This window comes from Gopherus flavomarginatus, unplaced genomic scaffold, assembly GCF_025201925.1.
Source record: "Gopherus flavomarginatus isolate rGopFla2 unplaced genomic scaffold, rGopFla2.mat.asm mat_scaffold_436_arrow_ctg1, whole genome shotgun sequence".
Classification (NCBI taxonomy): domain Eukaryota; kingdom Metazoa; phylum Chordata; order Testudines; family Testudinidae; genus Gopherus; species Gopherus flavomarginatus.
Window position 1 is genome coordinate 36,417 of NW_026115084.1, and position 21,385 is coordinate 57,801.

The 21,385-nt window shown below is 51.8% G+C and overlaps 1 protein-coding gene across 1 annotated transcript in view; it reads left to right on the forward strand.

Moving 5' to 3' along the window:
• Positions 1-11,232: 11,232 nt before the first annotated feature.
• Positions 11,233-21,385, forward strand: part of LOC127042426 (zinc finger protein 560-like) — a 31,956-nt gene continuing 21,803 nt past the window's right edge. The window contains exon 1 of the mRNA XM_050935882.1: positions 11,233-11,247. The gene's annotated coding sequence lies outside the window, so the exon portion shown is untranslated. The remainder of the gene's footprint in view (positions 11,248-21,385) is intronic.

A 21,385-nucleotide genomic window follows, 5' to 3' on the forward strand; every position in this document is an offset into this window, starting at 1 on the left:
TAGTTGTGTGTAAATATAAAGGTACAGAGCTCAGCAGCCAGTTGTGCTGTGGCATCATCAGGGATAGTGTTCCTGACAGCTTGTATTCCATCTGTGTGTGGGATGTTTGTGTAGAGAGCCTCTACATCCATGGTGGCTAGGATGGTGTTTTCTGGGAGGTCACCAATGCATTGTAGTTTCCTCAGGAAATCAGTGGTGTCACGGAGATAGCTGGGAGTGCTGGTGGCATAGGGTCTGAGTAGAGAGTCCACATATCCAGACAGTCCTTCAGTGAGAGTGCCAATACCCGAGATGATGGGGCGTCCAGGATTGCCGGGTTTGTGGATCTTGGGTAGTAGATAGAATAACCCTGGTCGGGGCTCTAGGGGTATGTTGATTTCTTCGGGTGTTAGTGTAGGGAGTGTCCTGAGTAGATGCTGTAGTTTCTTAGTGTATTCCTCAGTGGGATCTGAGGGAAGTGGCCTGTAGAATTTGGTATTGGAGAGTTGTCTGGCTGCCTCCTTTTGATAGTCAGACCTGTTCATGATGATAACGGCACCTCCTTTATCAGCCTCTTTGATGATAATGTCAGGGTGGTTTCTGAGGCTTGTGGATGGCATTGCGTTCTGCACGACTTAGGTTGTGAGGCAAGCGATGTTGTTGTTCCACGATTTCTGCCTGTGCACGCCGGCGGAAGCATTCAATGTATAGGTCCAGGCTGTCATTTCGACCCTTAGGAGGAGTCCATGTGGAGTTCTTTTTCTTGTGCTGTTGGTGGGAGGGCACCCGTGTATCAGTGCACTGTTCAGTGTTGTCCTGGAAGTATTCTTTGAGTCGGAGACGGCGAAAGTAGGCTTCCAGATCGCCACAGAACTGTATCATGTTGGTGGGGGTGGCAGGGCAGAAAGAGAGTCCCCGAGATAGGACAGACTTTTCTTCTGGGCTGAGTGTGTAGTTGGATAGATTGACGATATTGCTGGGTGGGTTAGGGGTACCACTGTTGTGGCCCCATGTGGCAGGTAGGAGTTTAGACAGCTTACAGTCCTTTTTCCTTTGAAGAGAGGTGAAGTGAATAATGTAGATCTCCTGTCTTATTCTAGTGAAGTCCGTTTGTATAGAAGTTTGGTTATTAATGAGAGTCTCCAGGTTGGAGAGCTCTTTTTTGATGTTTTCCTGTTTGCTGTATAGGATGCTGATCAGGTGGTTCCTCAGTTTTTTTGATAGAGTATGACATAATCTCTCACTGTGGTCTGTGTAGTATGTAGATAGCAGTGGATTTTTTACCTTTAGTCCATTTGGTATGATGTCCATCCGTTTGCATTTGGAAAGGAAGATGATATCTGTCTGTATTTGTGCAAGTTTCTTCATGAGGTTGATGGATTTCCATTCCATACGGCTAAGTGCTCGTGTAGAGATCCTCTACATCCATGGTGGCTAGGATGCTGTTTTCTGGAAGGTCACCAATGCGTTGTAGTTTCCTCAGGAAATCAGTGGTGTCACAGAGATAGCTGGGAGTTCTGGTGGCATAGAGTCTGAGTAGAGAGTCCACATATCCAGACAGTCCTTCAGTGAGAGTGCCAATGCCCAAGATGATGGGGCGTCCAGGATTTCCGGGTTTGTGGATCTTGGGAAGTAGATAAAATAACCCTGGTCGGGGCTCTAGGGGTATGTTGATTGTTCCAGTGTTAGTGTAGGGAATGTCCTGAGTAGATGGTGCAGTTTCTTAGTGCATTCCTCAGTGGGATCTGAGGGAAGTGGCCTGTAGAATTTGGTGTTGGAAAGTTGTCTGGCAGCCTCCTTTTGGTAGTCAGATCTGTTCATGATGACAACAGCACCTCCTTTGTCAGCCTCTTTGATGATAATGTCTGGGTGGTTTCTGAGGCTGTGGATGGAATTGCGTTCTGCACGACTTAGGTTATGAGGCAAGCGATATTGTTTTTCCACAATTTCTGCCTGTGCACGTCGGCGGAAGCATTCAACGTAGAGGTCCAGACTGTCATTTCGACCCTCAAAAAAAGTCCATGTGGGTATTCACCCACGAAAGCTCATGCTCCAAAAAGTCTGTTAGTCCATAAGGTGCCACAGGACTCTTTGCTGCTTTTAAAGATCCAGGCTAACACGGCTACCCTTCTGATATAGTGTCACTGTTGCTCCATGCAGGAAATACTCTGTGCATTACCCTGCATGGCCACACGGTGTCCCTGTTGCTCCATGCGGGAAATGATCTGTCCATTGCCCTGAATGGCCACACGGTGTCACTCTTGCTCCATGAGGGAAATGCTCTGTGCATTACGGTGATGGAGTAGGGACTGTCTGTGTGGGGGATGGGAGAGCAGGGGGTGACTTTAGGACCGGACACGTGCTCAGCCTGTACCTGAGCTAGGCAGGTGGGAGAGGGTCAGCAACTTTGCCCGGGAAGCTAGACACAGGAAGGGGCTGGCTGGAGGGAGTTGGGTTAGTTCAGTTTCGGTTTAGGTCTGCGTGGTTGGAATTCAGGGAATCCCAAACTGGGAACTATGTTTCCCGAACCCCCAGAAGGACTCGATTGCGGGGTCCTGCTTATGTCTCCAAACTCTGCTGTATCCTTCACTCCTGTTGTCCAATAAACCTTCTGATTTACTGGCTGGATGAGAGTCACTGTGAATCCCAGGAAGAGGGGTGCTGGACCGGACTCCCCCACACTCCGTGACAGACTCTAAGCCCCTCCGGGACCCCTGCAGCCTGGATGTAGGTATCTGTGCCCCCCACCAAACACCTAAGACCCCTGGAGACCCCTCCAGCCTGAACTTATGTATCTGTGCCCCCCACAACCTCCCTAAGCCCCTCAGGGACCTATACAGCCAGGACATTGGTATCTGTGCCCCATATAGACTTCAAAAGCCCCTGGGACACTCCGGTGTGCATGTAGGTTATGTGCCCCTCAGAAATCCCCTAGCCCCCCAGGAACACCTACAGCCTGGATGTAGGTATTTGTACCCCCACAACACCCCAACCCCCCCAGGACATCTACAATCTGGACGTAGATATCTGTGCCCCTCACAAAACCTGTAAACCGCCCCGGGGACCAATACAGCCTGCACAAAGGTATCTGTGCCCACCCGAACCCCTAAGACCCCCTGGTACCCCTACAGTATGGACATAGGTATCTTGGGCTACCAAAAATCCCCTAAGACTCCCAGGATGCCTCCAGCCTGGACGTAGGTATCTATGACCCCCACTAACCCCCTAAGCCCCCCTGGTACCACTACAGCCTGGATTTAGGAATATGTGCACCCCACAAACCCCCTAAGGCCCCTTGGGACCCCTAAAGCCTGGAGATTGGTATCTGTGTCCCCCTCAAAACTCTCTAAGCCCCTCCGGGACCCCTACGGCCTGGACGTAGGTATCTGTGCACTCCAAGGCCCCTAAGATCCCTCGTACCCCTACAGCCTGGATGTAGGTGTGACGGTGCTGCCCGTGGGAGCCACCTGAGGTCACTCAATCAGGGTGAACTGCAAACAAAACAGGGCAGACAAATTCCAAATGCTGGTGGTTATTTCAATACTTAGATTTACCAAGCTAGCACAAAACAGCTTCTGTAGTACCTCACTGGTTACTTAGAAGTTTAAACCACGCAGTTCCCTTAAAGTACCCAGCCTCAGGCCTCCGTCCAGACACACCTGTCAGATATGATGATGATTTCTGAAAATCTTACTTCATCACATAAAAGAAAAGATTCTACCAATCCCAAAGGATCAGCCACACACCCAGGTTCAATTATAACTTAGATCTTACCTAAAATACATGCTATAGCCAATTGTTATTAACTAAGCAAAAATTTATTAGAAAAGAAAAGAGAGAGAGTGTTGGTTAAAAGTTTAATAGACATATAGACTTGAATTCAATTCTTGAGGTTTCGATACATAGTAGAGGTGAGCTTGTAGTTGCCAAAAGTCCTTTTAGAAATAGTCCATAGGTTATAGTCCAATTTCCATATTCAGGGTGGCTCCAGTCAATGACTGGGGATCTCAATCCTTGTGGCTTAAGGTTTCCCCCTCTTGAAACCCAAAGCAGATCTGAGATGAAGAAGGATCGTGTCCCAGGCTTCTTATACATTTCCAGCAGCCTTTCGGCCTGAGAAAACAATAGGCTTAACTCTCCTTCCAAACATCCTCGCAATTAGTACAGGGTAATTTATCCATCAAACAGTTCAAATACAGGTTACCACAACCTTCAAAGAGACACAGAGACAATAATACTATTTCACTCAAGTATCATCATAAATGTTAATATTCCTTTTTTGCTCCTTGAATTAAAACTATAGCAACAGACAAGACTTGTTTGCTTACATCACAAGACCTGAGCAAACATCTCCCCTTCTACCTCTAACACTGCAGACTTGCATTTCAAAGCTCTGTTCATTTCCATATCTTGCTAACCAGTTCTTAAGGTTCACCCTGGGTCAGGTCAGTCGGTGAGGTGAGTTAATTAACTCTTTCTGGCCCTGTCACCTTTCAATGAGATATTAGATTATACTTATAAAGTCACAGTCGCGGTGAGTCGACTGCTGCAGCTCCCCATAGACTCTGCCTGCGTCTCTCACCAAGCTGGAGCACAGCCATCGAGGGGAGAGCACTTGATGTGTTGCATCTACACTAGACACGATATATCGACCCCCGCTGGATCGATGGCTGCCCACCGATTCGGCAGGTGGTATAGACATATCCAGAGTATCTGGTGATTGGAGCTGGATCCCGGAGGGGGACACATTGAATTAACTCAGGGGTTAAGATGCCTCTATTATCAACTGTCAGGGCTGCTGTGGCTCAGAGGAGGGTGCTTGACTGCCTAGCAGGCTTAGGCACCGCAAGCCTGGGAGGCGGGAGAAGTGAAGCGGCCACGGTGTGCTCGGGGTGCTCGTGCTCGGAGCAGGGGTGAGCTGGGGCGAGGGAGGTGCCACAGGGCAGAGCGGGGGAGTTGCCACAAGATGGACGCCTCAGGGTAGAGGAGGGGAGCTGCCATGGGTGGGGTGCCTTAGGGCGGGGGCGCGGGGGGGACGGCGCAAGGTGGAAGTTTCGCCTAGGGCGTGAAACATCCTTGCACCGGCCCTGCCCCATGCCCTTCCTGCAGCCAGCCCTGCACCCCCTTCCCTGCCTGCACCAGCCGGATCCTCCCTGCCCTGCCTGCAGCCAGCCCTGCAGCCAGTTCCTGACACACCCCCTGCCCTGTCTCCAGCCAACTCCTGCCGCACCCCCCTGTGGCCCTGCCCAAAGCCAGCCAGCCCCCACACCTTTCCAGCCTGCACCAGCCCTGCATCCCCTGTCTGCAGCCAGCCTTGCACCCCCTGCCCTGTCTCCAGCCAACCCCTGATGCACCCCCCTGCCTGAAGCCAGCCAGCCCCGCATCCCTTCCCCTGCCTGCAGCCAGACCCTACCTCCAGCCAACCCCATGTCCATTGGTGCCCTGCAGTTCCCAGGACAGTAACCCTGCACATCTGCTTCAATGAGGGGGGCAGGGAGCAGTCGGGACCCACACGTGCACACCCTAGGGTGACCAGACAGCAAGTGTGAAAAATCGGGACGGGGGTGGGGGGTAATAGGATCCTAGATAAGAAAAAGACCCCAAAATTCGGACTGTCCCTATAAAATCAGGACATCTGGTCAGCCTAGCACACCTCCAGGTTTCCTGAGTTCTATTGCTGGGTTTCCTATTGGTTCCACTGCTGGTTGTTTTCCTTTTCCTGGGGGACTTTGGGCACGTAAACTGGAGACAGTACAAAGGTTGCATAAAGGTAAAATTAAATAGGTTGCAGAGGAGTTTTTTTTAAACTTAGGCTTTTGTTGTTAAAAATTTTGTCGCTCGGGGGTGAGAAAAAACACTCCCAGAATGCCAAAATTTGAGCCATGCAAAGCAGCAGTGTGAACAGCGCTTTGTAGGTGGAGCTGTGCTCCCGGTGACGAAGCTCCTGCCCCTCATTGGAGGTGGTTTGGTTTTGTTGCCGGGGAAGCTCTCTCCCAGCGATAAGGACGGCCACACAGCGCACCTTACAATGGCACGGTTAGAGTGGCACAGCTGTACCGTGGTAAGGTGCGCGGTGTAGACACAGCCTCAGAGCTGGGGGAAAGCCAAAAGGCGCTGAGGAGCACAGGGTTCAGACAGAGACATTCGTTAGGATTGGAACTATTCACAGGGATTCTCTACAGCCTAGTAAGGAGGAGAGGATGGAAGATGATAATGTACAGGTAGGATCTGATCAGAAACAGTGAAATGAAAGAGTCTCCCTCAATTACATCACATAATAGCAGACAGCTAAAATGGGAAACATTTTATAAATGCTTAAATACAAACGCTAAATGTCTAAGTACTAAGACGGGTGAATTTGAGTGCCTGGTATTGAGTGACGATATTGATAGAATAGGCATCACAGAAACCCTTGCACCCCCTCCTGCACCCACATGGGGAGACTGACCTGTGTGCATGGAGCAGGTGGCATTGCTGCCCCCCACTCCTCCCTGGAACGCTGCTCCTCCAGGCACCCCTAGGGGCTGTGGGATGTGGGGGCAAGAAGCGAGATCATCCGAGCTCCCTGCACCCAGGTCACTTTCCTCAGCTGGGCTGCATAAGGGGAGGGCAGATAGCAGCAGCTTCTGATGCTCCTCTCACAGCACAGCCCAGGTGGGGAAAGTGACCAGGATGCATGGAGCACATAGTGTTACTCCTTGCTCCCCCCAACCCTCTATGGGCCCATGGAGGAGCATTGGGGCAGGGGAGAGCAGTGAGCACCTTTGCACTGCCACACGGTGCCCTTTGACCCCCTGGAGCCCTGGGTGACTACTGGGGGGCCCTACCCCTAGTGCCGGCCAGGCTCCCCAGCACAAGCAGCAGAAAACACAGAGAGACTGGCCACCCACTGAGCAGTGGTAGGCTGGGCGGCTCGTAATGGAGGCTCGGGGGGGCTCAGCCTCCCCAAACCTTGCGTTGCCAAGGGGACAGTGGGGCCCATGACTAGTTTCCCTAGCTAAATTGGGTCCCCCTGGAAAAGTCTCCCCCATGTCAGCCTCAGGGCCGGAGGAGCTCCCACTCCCTGCTAGGGCCCGGGGGCTGCAGCAGGGGCACAGAGCTTCTCTGGTTTCAGGGCCGCAGCGGGGAAGAGGTAAAGGAGTGATAGGGTGGGGCCAGTGCGGGAAGGGGTAGAACAGAGGTGACAGTGCATGGGGTCATGGGTGGAAGGGGGCAGAGCCAGAGACAGAAGGGGGGCCATGGTTCCGGTGCTGGGGCCCCCACATTTGTTCTCCCTTTCCCTGGGCTTTGGCATCACTAACCCCTGCTTAGCGAGTAGGGATCAGTGGTCCCCATAATGTGGGGCATGACTTCTAGGGGGACACAGAGGAAGATTGATTGGGGCACCTCAGGGCCTGATCCAGCCCCCATGGAGGGCAGGGAGGGAGCAACACTCAGCCCCACTCTGTCCCAGCTCTTCCCCAACTCCACCCTCAGCCTAGGCCTCTGGCTTCCAGCCTGGCCTCGACCCCCTTACCCCTGTCTGCACCCCACTCCCCAGCAAGCAACAGCCCCACTCCCAGCCCCGATTCTCGACCGTGGCTTCGGAGGGGCCACAGCCATGGCTAAGAGGGCACAGTGTGAAATATTTGGGGACCACTGGTTTAGGGTGACATCCTCAATCACTTCTCTGCAGTCCAATAAAAGCTATTCCTCACTCACCTACCCCTCCATCAGGACGGACTAGGTATGTTCTGCTGCCCTTCACTCATACAGGAAGGAGAATAACATTTTATTCCACTCAATCCTAAAGTGATTTGTAACCCACCACCATCCAAACTGGTCATTTTGGGGAAGCGGCCCCACCATGCTGCATACCTAGGCAGAGTAGGTGTGTCTGTGCAAACACGGTCTGTTCCTGAAGTCTTTCCCCAGCTCCTCACTAGATGTAAGGGAGGAGCTCATTCAGCCCCTGCTTCCACTTAGTATTTAAAAACTCCTTAGTGTCCCTATCTCTGCCGGCCTTAGATTTCTCCTCCTGTCCTTTTCTTGATAGCTCAGGTGAGGTGTCCAAGTGGTTAAAGTGATGGACTACTAATCCATTGTGCTCTGTACACATGGGTTCAAATCCCATTCTCCTTAGGTGCATTTAATCTTCACCCTCCTTTACAGACAACTCTCTCCCCCTTTGGTACAATAACAGATCAAACAATGTTACTTCTGTAACCCAAAATTGGGTCAGCTAGTAAGCTTAGGGAGGATTAATGACCTCCCAGAGTTTGGTAGAAAACAGCACATTTATTATATTGATAGCTAAGTTCAAAAGAAGGAAGGAGGGAGGGTATCACACTCACATACTCACACTCCCAGGACAAGCCAAAGAAGATCGGTAGGCGGGTGTCACGCTCGCACTCCCATATTCATGCTCCCAGGACTGGCAGGGCACTGGCGATGTCAGGATCCTTTAAGGTAAGTGTCCCACAGTGCAGTGATGGACAGTGCGATGAAGGTAAGTCTCCCCGAGGCACGATGGAATGTAACACAGCGAACCACTGGCCAGACGGGCCAGGCAAAGGGCATTCACTGGAGGTACAAAGGAGACGGGGAAAGCCACTTCACAGGCATTCAAAGAGGGAGAGGAGACAAGTGGGGGGAGTGTAACAGACCTTTTGAGCATACAGGTTATACAGAGCACACAAATCACTGCTGTTCCTACAACAGGGTAAGTTCTCAAGCAACATGTTTCTTACTTTGCCTATCTGTAAATTTTGATGATTATCGATGGAAATATTTTGCCATTGGGTTGTGTGTTTACACAGAAATTGACATTTACCAACAAATAGGTAATTCTTCCAAGCCTGCCTAGTCTGCAGTTGATGGGTTTAGAGGGACACATTCACTCTTCCAGGTCCCCATGCCAGGCCTGTGCTCTCCAGGCTGTCAACTTCCCACACTGCTGGGATCCTTCCCTCATCTTCCCCCAGACCACTGCTCCATCCCCACTTCGGGGATTCCCTCCCCACACTGTTTAACTCCCCTGCTGGCAGGATCCCTTTCCATTCCTGTCTCCACTCTGGGCAAAAGCTCTGCACTGTTCCCACACCAGAAGTTGAACCCAGGCCACCTGGATGAAAACCAGGAATCCTGACTAGCCCATATGGGACTATTGTTGCATCTGACGAAGTGGGTATTCACCCACGAAAGCTCATGCTCCAATACGTCTGTTAGTCTATAAGGTGCCACAGGATTCTTTGCTGCTATTATTACTACAACTCAGGCCTTGGCTACACTGGAGAGTTGCAGCGCTGGTGGTGGCTTTACAGTGCTGTAATTTGCTCCCCGTCCACACTGGCAAGGCACATACAGCGCTGTATCTCCCTGGCTACAGCGCTGGCTGTACTCCACCTCGACGAGAGGAATAAAGAGAACAGCGCTGGTGCTGCAGCACTGGGGTGCCAGTGTAAACAGTGATTAATCTTACTACGCTGTCACTGACCTCCGGAACCTTCCCATAATGCTTTTAAGTAGAGATAACGCTCTTTGTTTTGGTGTGATGCCTCTGTTTGTTTTGTTGTGAGCTCGGGGCTCCCGGAGCTGCTTATCTAAAAACCAAACACAGTTACTGTTTGCAGTGAATGAGCAGAGACAGGGGGATACCTTTGGAACACCCACAGCTGGTGTTTGCTTGAGGAGAGAAGCAGCCCGGTGGGCATGGGGGGCGGTCTGATTTGGATCAGCGGCTTATCTGGTCTGTGAGGAAAAAAACAAAGGCGGCTATTTGCATTTAGTGAATGAGAGAGGGGTGGGGGAGGGGGTTGGAACTTGTAAGGCAGGGAGCTGACACAGTGTCAGCTCCAAAAATCCACTCGCTCTGTCTCACCCCCACTCCCTGTCACAGTCCACCCCACCCTCCTCTTTTGAAAAGCACATTGCAGCCACTTGAACGCTGGGATAGCTGCCCATACTGCACCACTCCCAACAGCGCTGCAAATGTGGCCATGACAGTGTGCTGGTAGCTGTCAGTGTGTCCACACTGCAGCGCTTTCCCTACACAGCTGTAGGAAGACAGCTTTAACTCCCAGCACTGTACAGCTGCAAGTGTAGCCAAACCCTCTCTAAGCCGACCCCTTATGAGAGCAGCAGGGACTAGCATGACTGGATGTCCCGATTTTTGGGTCTTTTTTCTTATATAGCTGCCTATTACCCCCACCCCGTGTCCGAGTTTTTCACATTTGCTGTCCAGTCACCCTAGCAGGGGTTGCACACAGGGCTGCATTAACCTTCAGGTGCTGAGGTTTCCCTCTCTCCATTCCCAGAGCCTGTGATCAGGAAACAGACATCAGGGCTCCCAGGTGCTGCACAGACCATGACTGAGATCAGACCCCATATTGTGCAAGGTGCTGTATAAACCCTGGCCAACACTGGGACACCCAGGGGGTTCCCCCAATTTCTCTGAGCCTCTGCTGCCCAATTTCTTCTGACTCCCTCTGGATCACCCCCCCCCCACAAAAAATCCACCTTTCCAAACAGTCCTTCTTTCCCTGCCCCCTGATTCTGCTTTCACACCCTGGGACCATCTCCTCTCTTCGTCTCTCCCCCTCCAGGTGAAGCAGAGATGGAGGCAACTTCAGCCACTGGAGACAGCCCCAGCGAGCGCTGCAGCCAGCCCCGGGATGGGGGATGGTTGCAGACACAGGAAGGGAGCAGCTGGGACCGCGGGTTGGGGGGACGGGACGTGCTGGGAAGAAGGAGGCAGGAGAACAAAGCCCGGAGACCCAACACTGGGCAGCTCCTGGGGGCGGGCCTCTGGCTCAGCTCAGGGGCAGGGCAGCTCCTGGGGGCGGGGCTATGGCTCAGCTCAGGGGCGGGGCAGATCCTGGGGGCGGGGCTCTGGCACAGCCCAGGGGCGGGGCAGCTCCTGGGGACGGGGCTCTGGCTCAGCTCAGGGGCGGGGCAGCTCCTGGGGACGGGGCTCTGGCACAGCTCAGGGGCGGGGCAGCTCCTGGGGGCGGGGCTATGGCTCAGCTCAGGGGCCGGGCAGCTCCTGGGGGCAGGGCTCTGGCACAGCCCAGGGGCGGGACAGCTCCTGGGGGTGGGGCTCTGGCACAGACCGGGGGCGGAGCAGCTCCTGGGGGCGGGGCTCTGGCACATTGTGACGCGGAGCCCAAGCTGAACAGCTGTTCCCTGGTTCTCCACGTGCTGCCAGCAGCGCTGGAGCCGCCCGAGCCGGAGCGGAGCCGCTGTTCTCAGCTGCAGCCAGGATGTGCTCCCGGCCCCGCTGGGATCCAGGTGGGGACAGAGACTGGGGCCTGGGGGTTCCCCTTGGTGTGGCTGGCGGGGGCGGAAAGGGAGGGGAGAACCGGAGCTGCAGGCGGGGGAAGGGCACTGGGACATTGTGACCCGGAGCCCCCGGGGAGTAAGAGACCCCGGGGGAAGGGAAAGTGACTGTGCCCCGGCGAGCCTGGGAGAAGCCTTGGAGCCGCCTCGGCCCCAGTGGAGCTGCAGCAGGGTCCGCCCGGAACGCTGGGAGGGGGCGGAGCCTGGGGCCCGGCGGGGGGGGGCAGTGTATTAAATCGCTCCCAATAGCAATGTGCTACTCCCGGGCACTGTGCATGCCCAGTAACAGCCGCTGAAGCCGCTGCCCTTCCCCCTGCCCGGACTAGCCGTAACGTTCCGCCGGGCGCTGGGGGCGGGGCTGGAGCGGGGTGGGGGAGTAACAGGGAGCGGCGGGGGGGCACTGAGCAGGAAATTGATGGGCGGGGGGGGTCAGGCAGCTGGAGGCAGGGTTCCGCGGGGGCTAAAAGGCACAATCCGGGCTGGGGGGAGGAGCAGGAGTTGAGCTCAGGGGGAGACGCTGGCAGAGCCCCCCCTTCGGTGTGGGGGCGGAGGTGTCGGGGGCGGAGAAGTCAGAGTTGCAGGGAGGGGGAGGTCACTGGGGTGGGGGTGGGGGTAGATCTGTCTCTGTGCAGCCAGGACATTCCCGGGGTGGGGGAGGTGAGTTAACTGGATCCTGTCCCTGTTTTTGCCACTTCCTCCCACACACAGATTCTCTCAAGATTTCCCCTTTTTTCTCTCATTATCGCACGTGGCTATAAAATCCAGGGAGATTCTCCTCCCCTCCCCCAATGATCAGCTCTCTAATTGCCTCTGATTTTCCCTTTTCTCTCCATACTTCTCAAATGTCAATTTAAAATCTCTCCGATGGGGGGTGGATTTTCCCACCCATTTTATCTGCAGCGATTTGTCCTTGTTGGGGTGGGAAATTGTTGCCCTGGGTCATTCCCCTGAACATGGCTGCCGCTGGAGTGGGGATGGGATGGGATGAGGTGCCCGTTCTCTGCCAGGGCAGGGAATGGAGGAGCACATCCCCCATGGAGACTGCCCAGACCCCATTTCCCAATCCCCCTGCTGCCCCCTTCCATTGTCCAGGGAGCCTTCCAGCTCCCACCCTCTTAAATCAGCTCCTCAAAGGGTTCTGAGCTGCTCACGTGAATGGTTGCCCCGGGGTCACGGGGGACCATCACATTCTGTTTATGTATTGGACAGTCATATAAAATCCAGTCCAACAATCCCCCTTTTTCCACTAGTTATTTAATAGCAACATCAAATCCCCTCCGATCTTGGTGGTTTTCTCTCATGTTATCAAATGTCGTTTGTGACAGGGTTCTCTCTGCGTATCTCAAAGATTGATATAATATACCCCAAACATTTGCCCCACTTCTCTCTAGTTGTTTTATTTCTAATTGAATATGATGGGTTGTTTCCCAATGTGCTAAGATGCAGCTGCCTCTGGGGTGGATCCATGGTGGCCATTATTTGCTAGTGACAGCCCGTGGACCTTTCCTGCCCTCCAGGCCTTCCATTCTCCTGTTAAAGAAGCACCCCCCAGGCTCCCTCTGCCTGTGTGACTGGCCAGCAGGAGGTGGTGTTAACTTTCTAGCCACTTCTCACACTCTGTGAGGTAACACTTGCAAGGGCAGGGAAGGTGTCTGTGTGGGGAGATTGCAGCTGAAGGTGCATTGTGGTAGGGGGAGGCCTCTGGGTGGCTGGGCAGGGGGTACCCTAGTCAGGTTGGTGGGTTGTGGAGGTTTGGGGTTTGGGGGGGTGGTTGTGATGTGCCCATCACTGAGGCTATGGGTCCTGGAGGTGGGTATCGCTGGGGGCCTGGTGGCTGCAGAACAGTGGGGGTGGGTGTCTCTTAGGGGGGTGGGACAGAGGGTTAGAGGGAGCCTGGTTCTGTGCCAGGGGCTCTGTCTGTGCTTCCCCCGCTGGTTGCTGGTTTTGTTGCCATGCCCAGTGCACAGAGCTGGGGGAGGGGATCCCTGGCACTAGGTCAGGGCATGCCAGGGAAGCAGAGTGAGGGGTCCCACTGTAAAGCATCAGGGGGTCACACTGGGCAGAGGAGGGGGTCCCAGGCAAATGTCAGGGTAGATCGTTCTGGAGGGTGGGGGAGTTCCTAGGCAGGCAGTGAGGGACTGAGTTCCCAGGGGGGGGGGGTCCCTTGAGGGGGTCCCTGGCTGCTGGGGGCTCTTGGTGGGGGGAACCCTTTGGGATTCCCAACCTGGCAATCATGGTGTGGTGGGGGTTCTCTGGCCGGTGGGGCTTTGAGGGGTATCTGGGGTCCCTGGCCAGGGACTCTGGGGGCTGCATCCCAGGGAATATCTGATGGGATCCTGGCTGGGGAGTGTCTGGGGCCCCTGGCTGGGGGGGTCTGGGCTCTGGGTACTAGGGGGTGTCTGGGGGCTGCTGCTAACCATGATCCTTCTCTCTGGTCAACTTGTGCCAGAGTCCTGGCTCCTAGTCACCAGGTCACCAAGTCCATTCCCCAGTCACGTGCCCTGTCACTGTAAAAACTTTCTGTCCACTTAGCAAACACTGTTAGTGTGAAATCACAGAATTTACTTTTCTCCTCTTTTGAAAACTGCAGGAACTTTCGGTTCCGTTTGGAAAATCTTTGCCCCCAGTCCATGTCCTAGATCTGCGGGGGTGAGGGAGGTGGGAAGGGAGTCAGCACTGCCACACGATGGTCTTTTCCACAGCGTTCTGAACTCATTCTTTCTGAAATCCGGTGTCATTGAGACTGTTGTTAATCCAGAGTCACTGTATGGAAAGACAAGGAGTGATTCCAGATGGACAGTGGGTCAAATGAGATCAGCCATTCTCCTTGTGAGGAGGGGCTCCCATTAGCTGCTCTCTCCAGAGAGCTAAAGGAGGGAAGCTGCTCAAACACTCTGTCCCTCTCTGCTCAGGATATTGGGGTTCAGCTTCCTGGGTCAGATGCTGCAGCCTCCGTTGTGATCTGGGAGACCAGGCTTGGCAGCTGCTGCTCCCCCAGTGGGGCTCTGTGCTGGGAAGTGACCTTAATTAAAGCTTCTTCTCTGCCCGGCCCAGGGGATGACTTTCTGCAGCTGGTCCTAGCCTCCTAGGGCAGTCCTGGGCCCTGTTACTACTAAATTCTGAGCCAGAGTCTTCAGGTAACTGAAAGACCTCAGGGAATGTCCTAGGGTCTGGCAAGAAAGTGACTCTGCACAAACAACACCACCTCATTTCTCCTCCCATTAGCGGTTGCCAGGAGGAAATCCAGCCATGGGAGAGCAAAGCCCCCAGGAATGGGACTGTCCCAGCCAGAGGGGCAGGGAGAGAGGACAGGGGAAGGAGAGACTGAAAGGGGCAGTGGGAGAAATGAATGTGGGGGAGAGATTTCCAGCTCTCTAGTCCACCCAGACACATGTATTGCTGCATCCTGGGGCAGAACCACTTTCCAGTGAACAAAACAAGGATCAGACAGAGCAAAAGCCAGTTCCTGACTCCATATTCCCCCTGCTGGGGTGTGGCTGCCGTGGGGTCAGTGTCTGAGGGAATCCCCCACAGTGACTCCTTTGGTTCTGCTCTTTTCTAGCCTTGTGTTCAGAGAAGGGGTGAGGGGAGAGAGAAGGGAGGTTAAAAATGTGTCTGTGGACTTAGCCTGGCAGGAGGGGCCAGGTCTAAATTGTAATAAACAGATTGAGCATTTCCCAGCATGACAGAATCTAGGGTGTCTGTCTGCAGGGAAAGGGCCTGGGGGAATTGTGATGTGAAATTAACTAAAACCGGTTCTGAAACGCCCACAACTGCCCTTCTCCCCCAGACAGGCTGCAGAATGTTTTGCTCCAGCTCATCCCAGCCTGGCGTGGGACAGGGAAGAGAAATTGCTGCAGTGGAGTCAGTCCAGGTAGAGATTATCGGGGGGTTGCTGGTGGGTTCCTGCTGGAGGAAAGGGAGAGCAAATACAGCAGAGGTGGGAAGGTTTGCAGAGTCTGGTTTGGAGGTTGGAGCGGGGCAGGAAATTCACAGCGTGAGGAAAGGAGGAGGCCAGGGTGTGGCAGACCTGCTGGGAGTTATTTACTAAGTGGCCTAGATTCTAGGAACAGACCCAGGAGGTTTGGAGGTGGAAATGCCCTAATTAGTGAAGAAAGAAAATAACCCACCCACATGGAGCTAGTCAAACTGACCACACTCCTAGTGCTGGAGCCTGACCTCATTAACCATCAGCTGCTGTGAGATATAAAGGGGAAACCCATGAGTCAGGCTTATTGGAGCTGCCTCTCCCTTCATATCCCGCTCCTCACAATGAGGAGGGTGTTGGGCATCCTACCAGCGAGCTCTCCCTGGACCCTGCTAGGGGCTCCATCTCCTGTATCAGTCAGTGGCTAGTAGGGGGGTGATGGATATTCTGGGAGAGATAAGGGGCTCTCTCTTCATCCTCTCACCCTGGCATTTGCTGGATACTCTGAGCCAGGTCGAGGTGGGACTCTCCTGACTATGATCCACCCAGAGCTTCCATTTGATTCACTCTTCTCTGCCACAAATAGTGGGGCTGTGAGTGGGGCAGCAAGTCCTTAGTGTTGGACTCTTACTCTTTCAGGGGCCGGTGACCTTCAAGGAGATGGCTGTGTATTTCACCAGGGAAGAGTGGGCTCTGCTGGACCCCACTCAGAAAGCCATCTACTGGGATGTCATGCAGGAGAACTATGAGACTGTGACCTCGCTGGGTAAGGGTTCCTGTCCCTCCTGTTCTTGGAAGGGGAAATGAAGAGTGAAGGTTCACGCCACCCCCACAATGCCATCTGTACCCTGTCCTGTTTCAGCATCACCTCAATAGGCCAGTGACACACATAATACCAGAGACCCTCCTCTGCTGCAGAACACTTTGGGAACAGAGCACAGGAGCCGTATTGCACAGTGTCAAATATCTCCTGTTTGCTCAAGTGAAACTGGGGGTTAGGTCTGGCATAACTGTCCCATACCCCTAATCATTTTTGTTGCCCTTTTCTGAACCTTTTCCAATTCCAATATATCTATTTTTGAGATGGGGTGACATGTGAATGCAGTATTCAAGATGTGAGTGTATCATGGATTTATTTGCTGTTTTTACAAATATGATCTATGAGATATTCTGTCATATCTATCACTTTCTTAATTATTTCCTACATTGTTCACTTTTTTTCACTGCTGCTGCACATTGAGTGGATGTTTTCAGAGAACTATCCACAGTGACTCCAAGATCCATCTCTTGAGTGGAAACAACTAATTTAGACCCCATCATTTTGTATGTATAGTTGGGATTGTGTTTTCCAATGGGCTGCACTATGTGCTATCCTGTCATCTAGTACTGCTGAGATCCTGCATTCAGTAATATCCCTGCCCTTCCTGTTCCCTTTCTCCACCGAACCCCGCCAGCCCATGCTTCCTGTTCCCAGCTTCCCCAGGATTCTCGCACTGTCTCTGAACCTCTCTGTCAGCAAGAAGCAGTGCCAAGGACACTTGCCCTCTGTCTGGAGTCTTCGATTTCTGGGACATGGATTTACTTTCTCTGTGTTGTAAGAGGCTCTGTCATAATGAGTGTCTGTGACGTTACCCAGAGTACAATCTGGACTGTTAAATAGCTGTCCCCTCAGTCCTCCAGCATGGGGTGCCTTTTCCACTGTTTTCCCGCGAGAACAGCCCCTCTTGGCCAATTAACACACAGTCTCCAGCATGTAACTCACTCCCAGCTACACAGTATTGAGTGCTGCTAGACAGCCACACATGAATTACACCTCAGGAGAAAACCAGAAAATTCTCAAGTGCCCAACTTTCCCCCAGAAATGTGCATCTTGCACTGTCCAGCACGCTACTGAACGACCCAAGCTCATATGAAGTCTGTCATTTCATCAGCGGAAAATGACATGCACCAGCTTGTTATCCCAAACAGAGTTTCCAACACACTTCAATCCACACATACTGGTTAGATGAACAATAAACCAAGATTGTTAACTACCAAAAAACTAAAACTAGGCCCAGTCCATGAAAGGGGCACTCCCAGGAGAGACTGTATAAAGGCTGGAACATGAAACACCTTTGTAAACCTGAGACAGCTGCCTTGGGGACAATGACAGGGAGAATCCCCCAAAGTGACTCCTTTGTTTCTGCTCTTCTCTGGCCTCCGATTGTTCCTTCCAACGTGGAGTACTTTGCACTTGTCTCTACTGAATTTGATCCTATTTACTTCAGATCATTTCTCCCGTTTGTCCAGATCATTTTGAATTTTAATCCAATCCTCCAAAGCACTTACAACCCCTCCCAGCTTGGTGTTGTCCTCAAACTTGATACGTGTAAGAGAGAGACTGTTACTGGGAGGGTTTCCCCATGTGTCAGTACCTGGTGGGAGGGGGCTAGGCCTGTACTGGAATAAGGTCACTCTGTGCTTCACAGTGTGCTAGAACCTAGAATGTGCATTAGCAGGGGAAAAGCTGGGGGGAATCGGCTTGTGGAATGGACAAAAGCCTAGTCTGAATTCTCACACCTTGGCCTTTTCACTCCGGCAGGCCAGAGAATAACATCCATGTTTCGCTGCAGATCATCTCGTCCTCCCAGGGGCAAGGAAATGGCTGCAATGGAGCTGGCTCAGGTAAGAGATTATCAGGGTGGCGGGCTCTGCTTGGAGGTTGAGGAGCAGTAAATGCATAAGAGGGTGGGAATTGCTAGAGGTGGTGGGAAGCAGGAAATATCTCGGGTGGAGAAAGGGAGGGGACAGCATGTGACAAACCTGCTGAGACTTGTGTAAGTGTAGGGCGTGATGGGTTGTCACCCCCAGGAGGCAGTTTGTGGAGCTTCTGGGAACTGCTGTGTCCTCTAACCCTCACGCTGGGCTGGCCCTTCTCACACTGCTTTGCTGGAGATTTCGCCAGCCTCTCCAGGGCCTGTTATCACCCAACACAACAGCAGGTGGCGCCATGCAGCCAACTAAGCTACCTGAGTGCTTTACCTAAGCCACTCAAGGACAGATAGAAGACAAGAGCCAATTTCCCACTCCCCAACCTTGCACACTTGCTGTAGTATAAATCCAGAATGATACCATCTTATAGTGCACAGGGATCTCTATAATGCAAGCTCATTAATGTAGTTCCCCTTCCCCTCGATATGGGACAGATGTGCACAACAAGCTGAGATTTTCCCCAGACACTTCACTCAAAATACGCTGGTTAAGATAAAGCATCAAACAAGTTTATTAACTGCAGAAAGATAGATTAAGTGATTATAAGTGATAACAAACAGATCAAAGCAGATTATTTAGCAAATAACCAAAACTCAGACTAAGCCTAACATACTAGATGGATAGAATTTGAATTAGCAATTTCTCACCCTGACTGATGGTACAAGCAGTCCCCCAAGTTTCCATACACAAGCTAGAAATCTCTTGATCCTGGGAGCAGCACTTGCCCCACATCCGTTTTTGTTTCTCAGGTGTTTCCAGAAGTTCTCTTGTGTGGAGAATGAGGCCAAGAGATGATGTCACACCCCACCTTATGTAGCTTTTCATATGGTGGGAACCTTTTGTTCCAAACTCAGTTCCTAGTCCAGTTTGTGGAAAAATACAGATACAAAAATGGAGTTTAGTGTCATGTGGTCTGGTCACAGGCCCTGCTGAGTCATAGTAGCCATGATTCATAGGCTGGCTGAAACATTCACAGGAAGGCTAAGCTCTTCCACAGTCCATTGTCTTTGTTGAGCCATCAGCACTGTCTGGCTTCTTCATTGTTGTACCTGAAAGGCTCATTGTGGGTGTTACCCAGAGTAAGCACATTTGAAATACAGATACAGAGTCAATATCCATAACTTCAGATACGAACATGATATGTGCACACAAATAGGATAATCATATTCAGCAAATCAGAACTTTTCCAGTGACACCACACATGATGCATCTTCTACAAAATAGATCATAATTATGTCCTAATCATATTATAATCATACCACTATGATGAATATGGGGGTGTAGTGTCAGATAGGTCCTAATTTCAAGGCACAGGAGTTGGGAATGGAACTTCCCCTCTTTGTGGAACAGGAAATAACCCTCCAGCCAGGGCTGGGACAACTTCCCAGACTCTCAGTGATGGAGCCTGAATCTACTGACATTTCATTAATTACCACCAACCCCAGTCTTTGTGGCAACTGTAAACTTTATCAGTGATGATTTTGTACTCTCTTCTAAGTCATGGATAAGAATGTTAAATAGCACAGGGCCAAGAACCAATCCCTGCAGGAACCTGCTAGAAAGAAATCCACTCGATCATGGTTCCCCATTTACTATCAGAGTTTTTAATCTGTTTAATGTATGCCGTGTTTATTTTGTATCATTCTAGTTTTTTTTAGTAAAAATATTGTGCTAATCAAGTCATGTCTCTTACGGAAGTTTAGGTATATTACATCAATACTATTAGCTGCAACCAAACTTTTGATCTCATCCAATAAGGATATCCTGTTAGTTTGATAGGCTCTATTTTCTCTAAACCTTTGTTAATGGGCACTACAATTCTGACCTTCTAACTTCTATTCTTTATGATTGATTTCCCCTTTCTTCCATATATTTTATTTAGAGAGTGATTGGATTCCTACCAGGGAGCCACTATCAGGGTCCAGAGACAGCCCCATCTCCTATATTAAGCTCTGGCTAGTAGCTATGTGATAAATGTGAAGACCCTGCTTCTGTCTGTCAGATGGGAGACACAAAGGTTCTCTCTTTCTACCCTCTGATGCCTCCTGGCTGCTGTAAGCAAGATGGGGTGGGACTCTGTTAACATGTGCCTCCCGGAGCTTCCATTTCCCTGGTGCTGCTGTTCCGTGAATAGTGGGGTTGTGAGTGGGTCAGCAGGTACTGAGTATTGGACTCCTGCTCTTTCAGGGGCCGGTGACCTTCGAGGAGGTGGCTGTGTATTTCTCCAGGGAAGAGGGGACTCTGCTGGACCCCACTCAGAGAGCCCTCTACAGAGATGTCATGCAGGGGAACTATGAGACGGTGGTCTTGCTGGGTAAGGATTCCTGTCCCTTCTGTTCTTGGAAGAGGAAATGAAGAGTGAAGGTTCATGCCACCCCCACAATGCCATCTGTACCCTGTCCTGTTTCAGCATCACCCCAATAGGCCAGTAACATACATACTACAGAGACCCTCCTCTGCTGCAGAACACTTTGGGAACAGAGCACAGGAGCAGCATCACACAATGTCAAATATCTCCTCTTTACTCAAGTAAAACTGGGGTTAGGTCCAGCATAATGAACAGAAGCTTCCTACCCCCAGCCTTCTCTCAAACCCTGAGCCTTCTCTACCCAAACCAGAATGTGCTTGGGGTGTAACAAGCAGGCGGCTGGAGTCAGAGCTGCCAGTCCAGGGTTACTTATCATACAGACACTCAGTGCGTCCTTGAACGCTGGCTGGGAGTATCCAGACAGGGGAGCTCCAGCAGCAGAACACTGAATCTCACCCAGGATTACAGATGACACAACTCCTCGCCGATCTGGATTGCACCCCAGCATGTGAAAATGGCCTAGGTTGGTAGTGACATTTCTTGAGACATGGAGAGTCTTGCTCCCATATCACCAGGTGTAATAAAAATAACAGGAAAGGCCAAATATGGAAAACTGATTGTTCAGCTTGCTTTTGACCTGCATCATATTTTGCAATATATTCCAAATAAGGAAATTAACGTGCAACGTATGTGTCATTGTTTGTGGTTTTAAGCTGTAAAAGGCTTGTGTGATTTTTAGCTCAGGAACAGTATTCCAATAGCTGTCGCCCCCTGCGTGCTTGTAACCAAGAAAAGAGCCTCAGGCTGAGCTGATTCAAATATTAATCCTGTGGTCGTTTTCCACAACAGCCTCAATAGGTCCCTGTGATGGAATGTAAGGCTACATCTAGACTACCCACCGTATCGGGGGTTTAAAATCGATTGCTCGGGGATCGATATATGGCGTCTCATCTAGACGCAATATATCGATCCCCGAGCGCGCTTATATCGATTCCGGAACAACACCAACCCCAACGGAGTTGCTGATTTGACAGGGGAGCCGCGGCATCGATCCCGCGCGGTGAGGATGGGTGAGTAATCCGATCTTAGATATTCGACTTCAG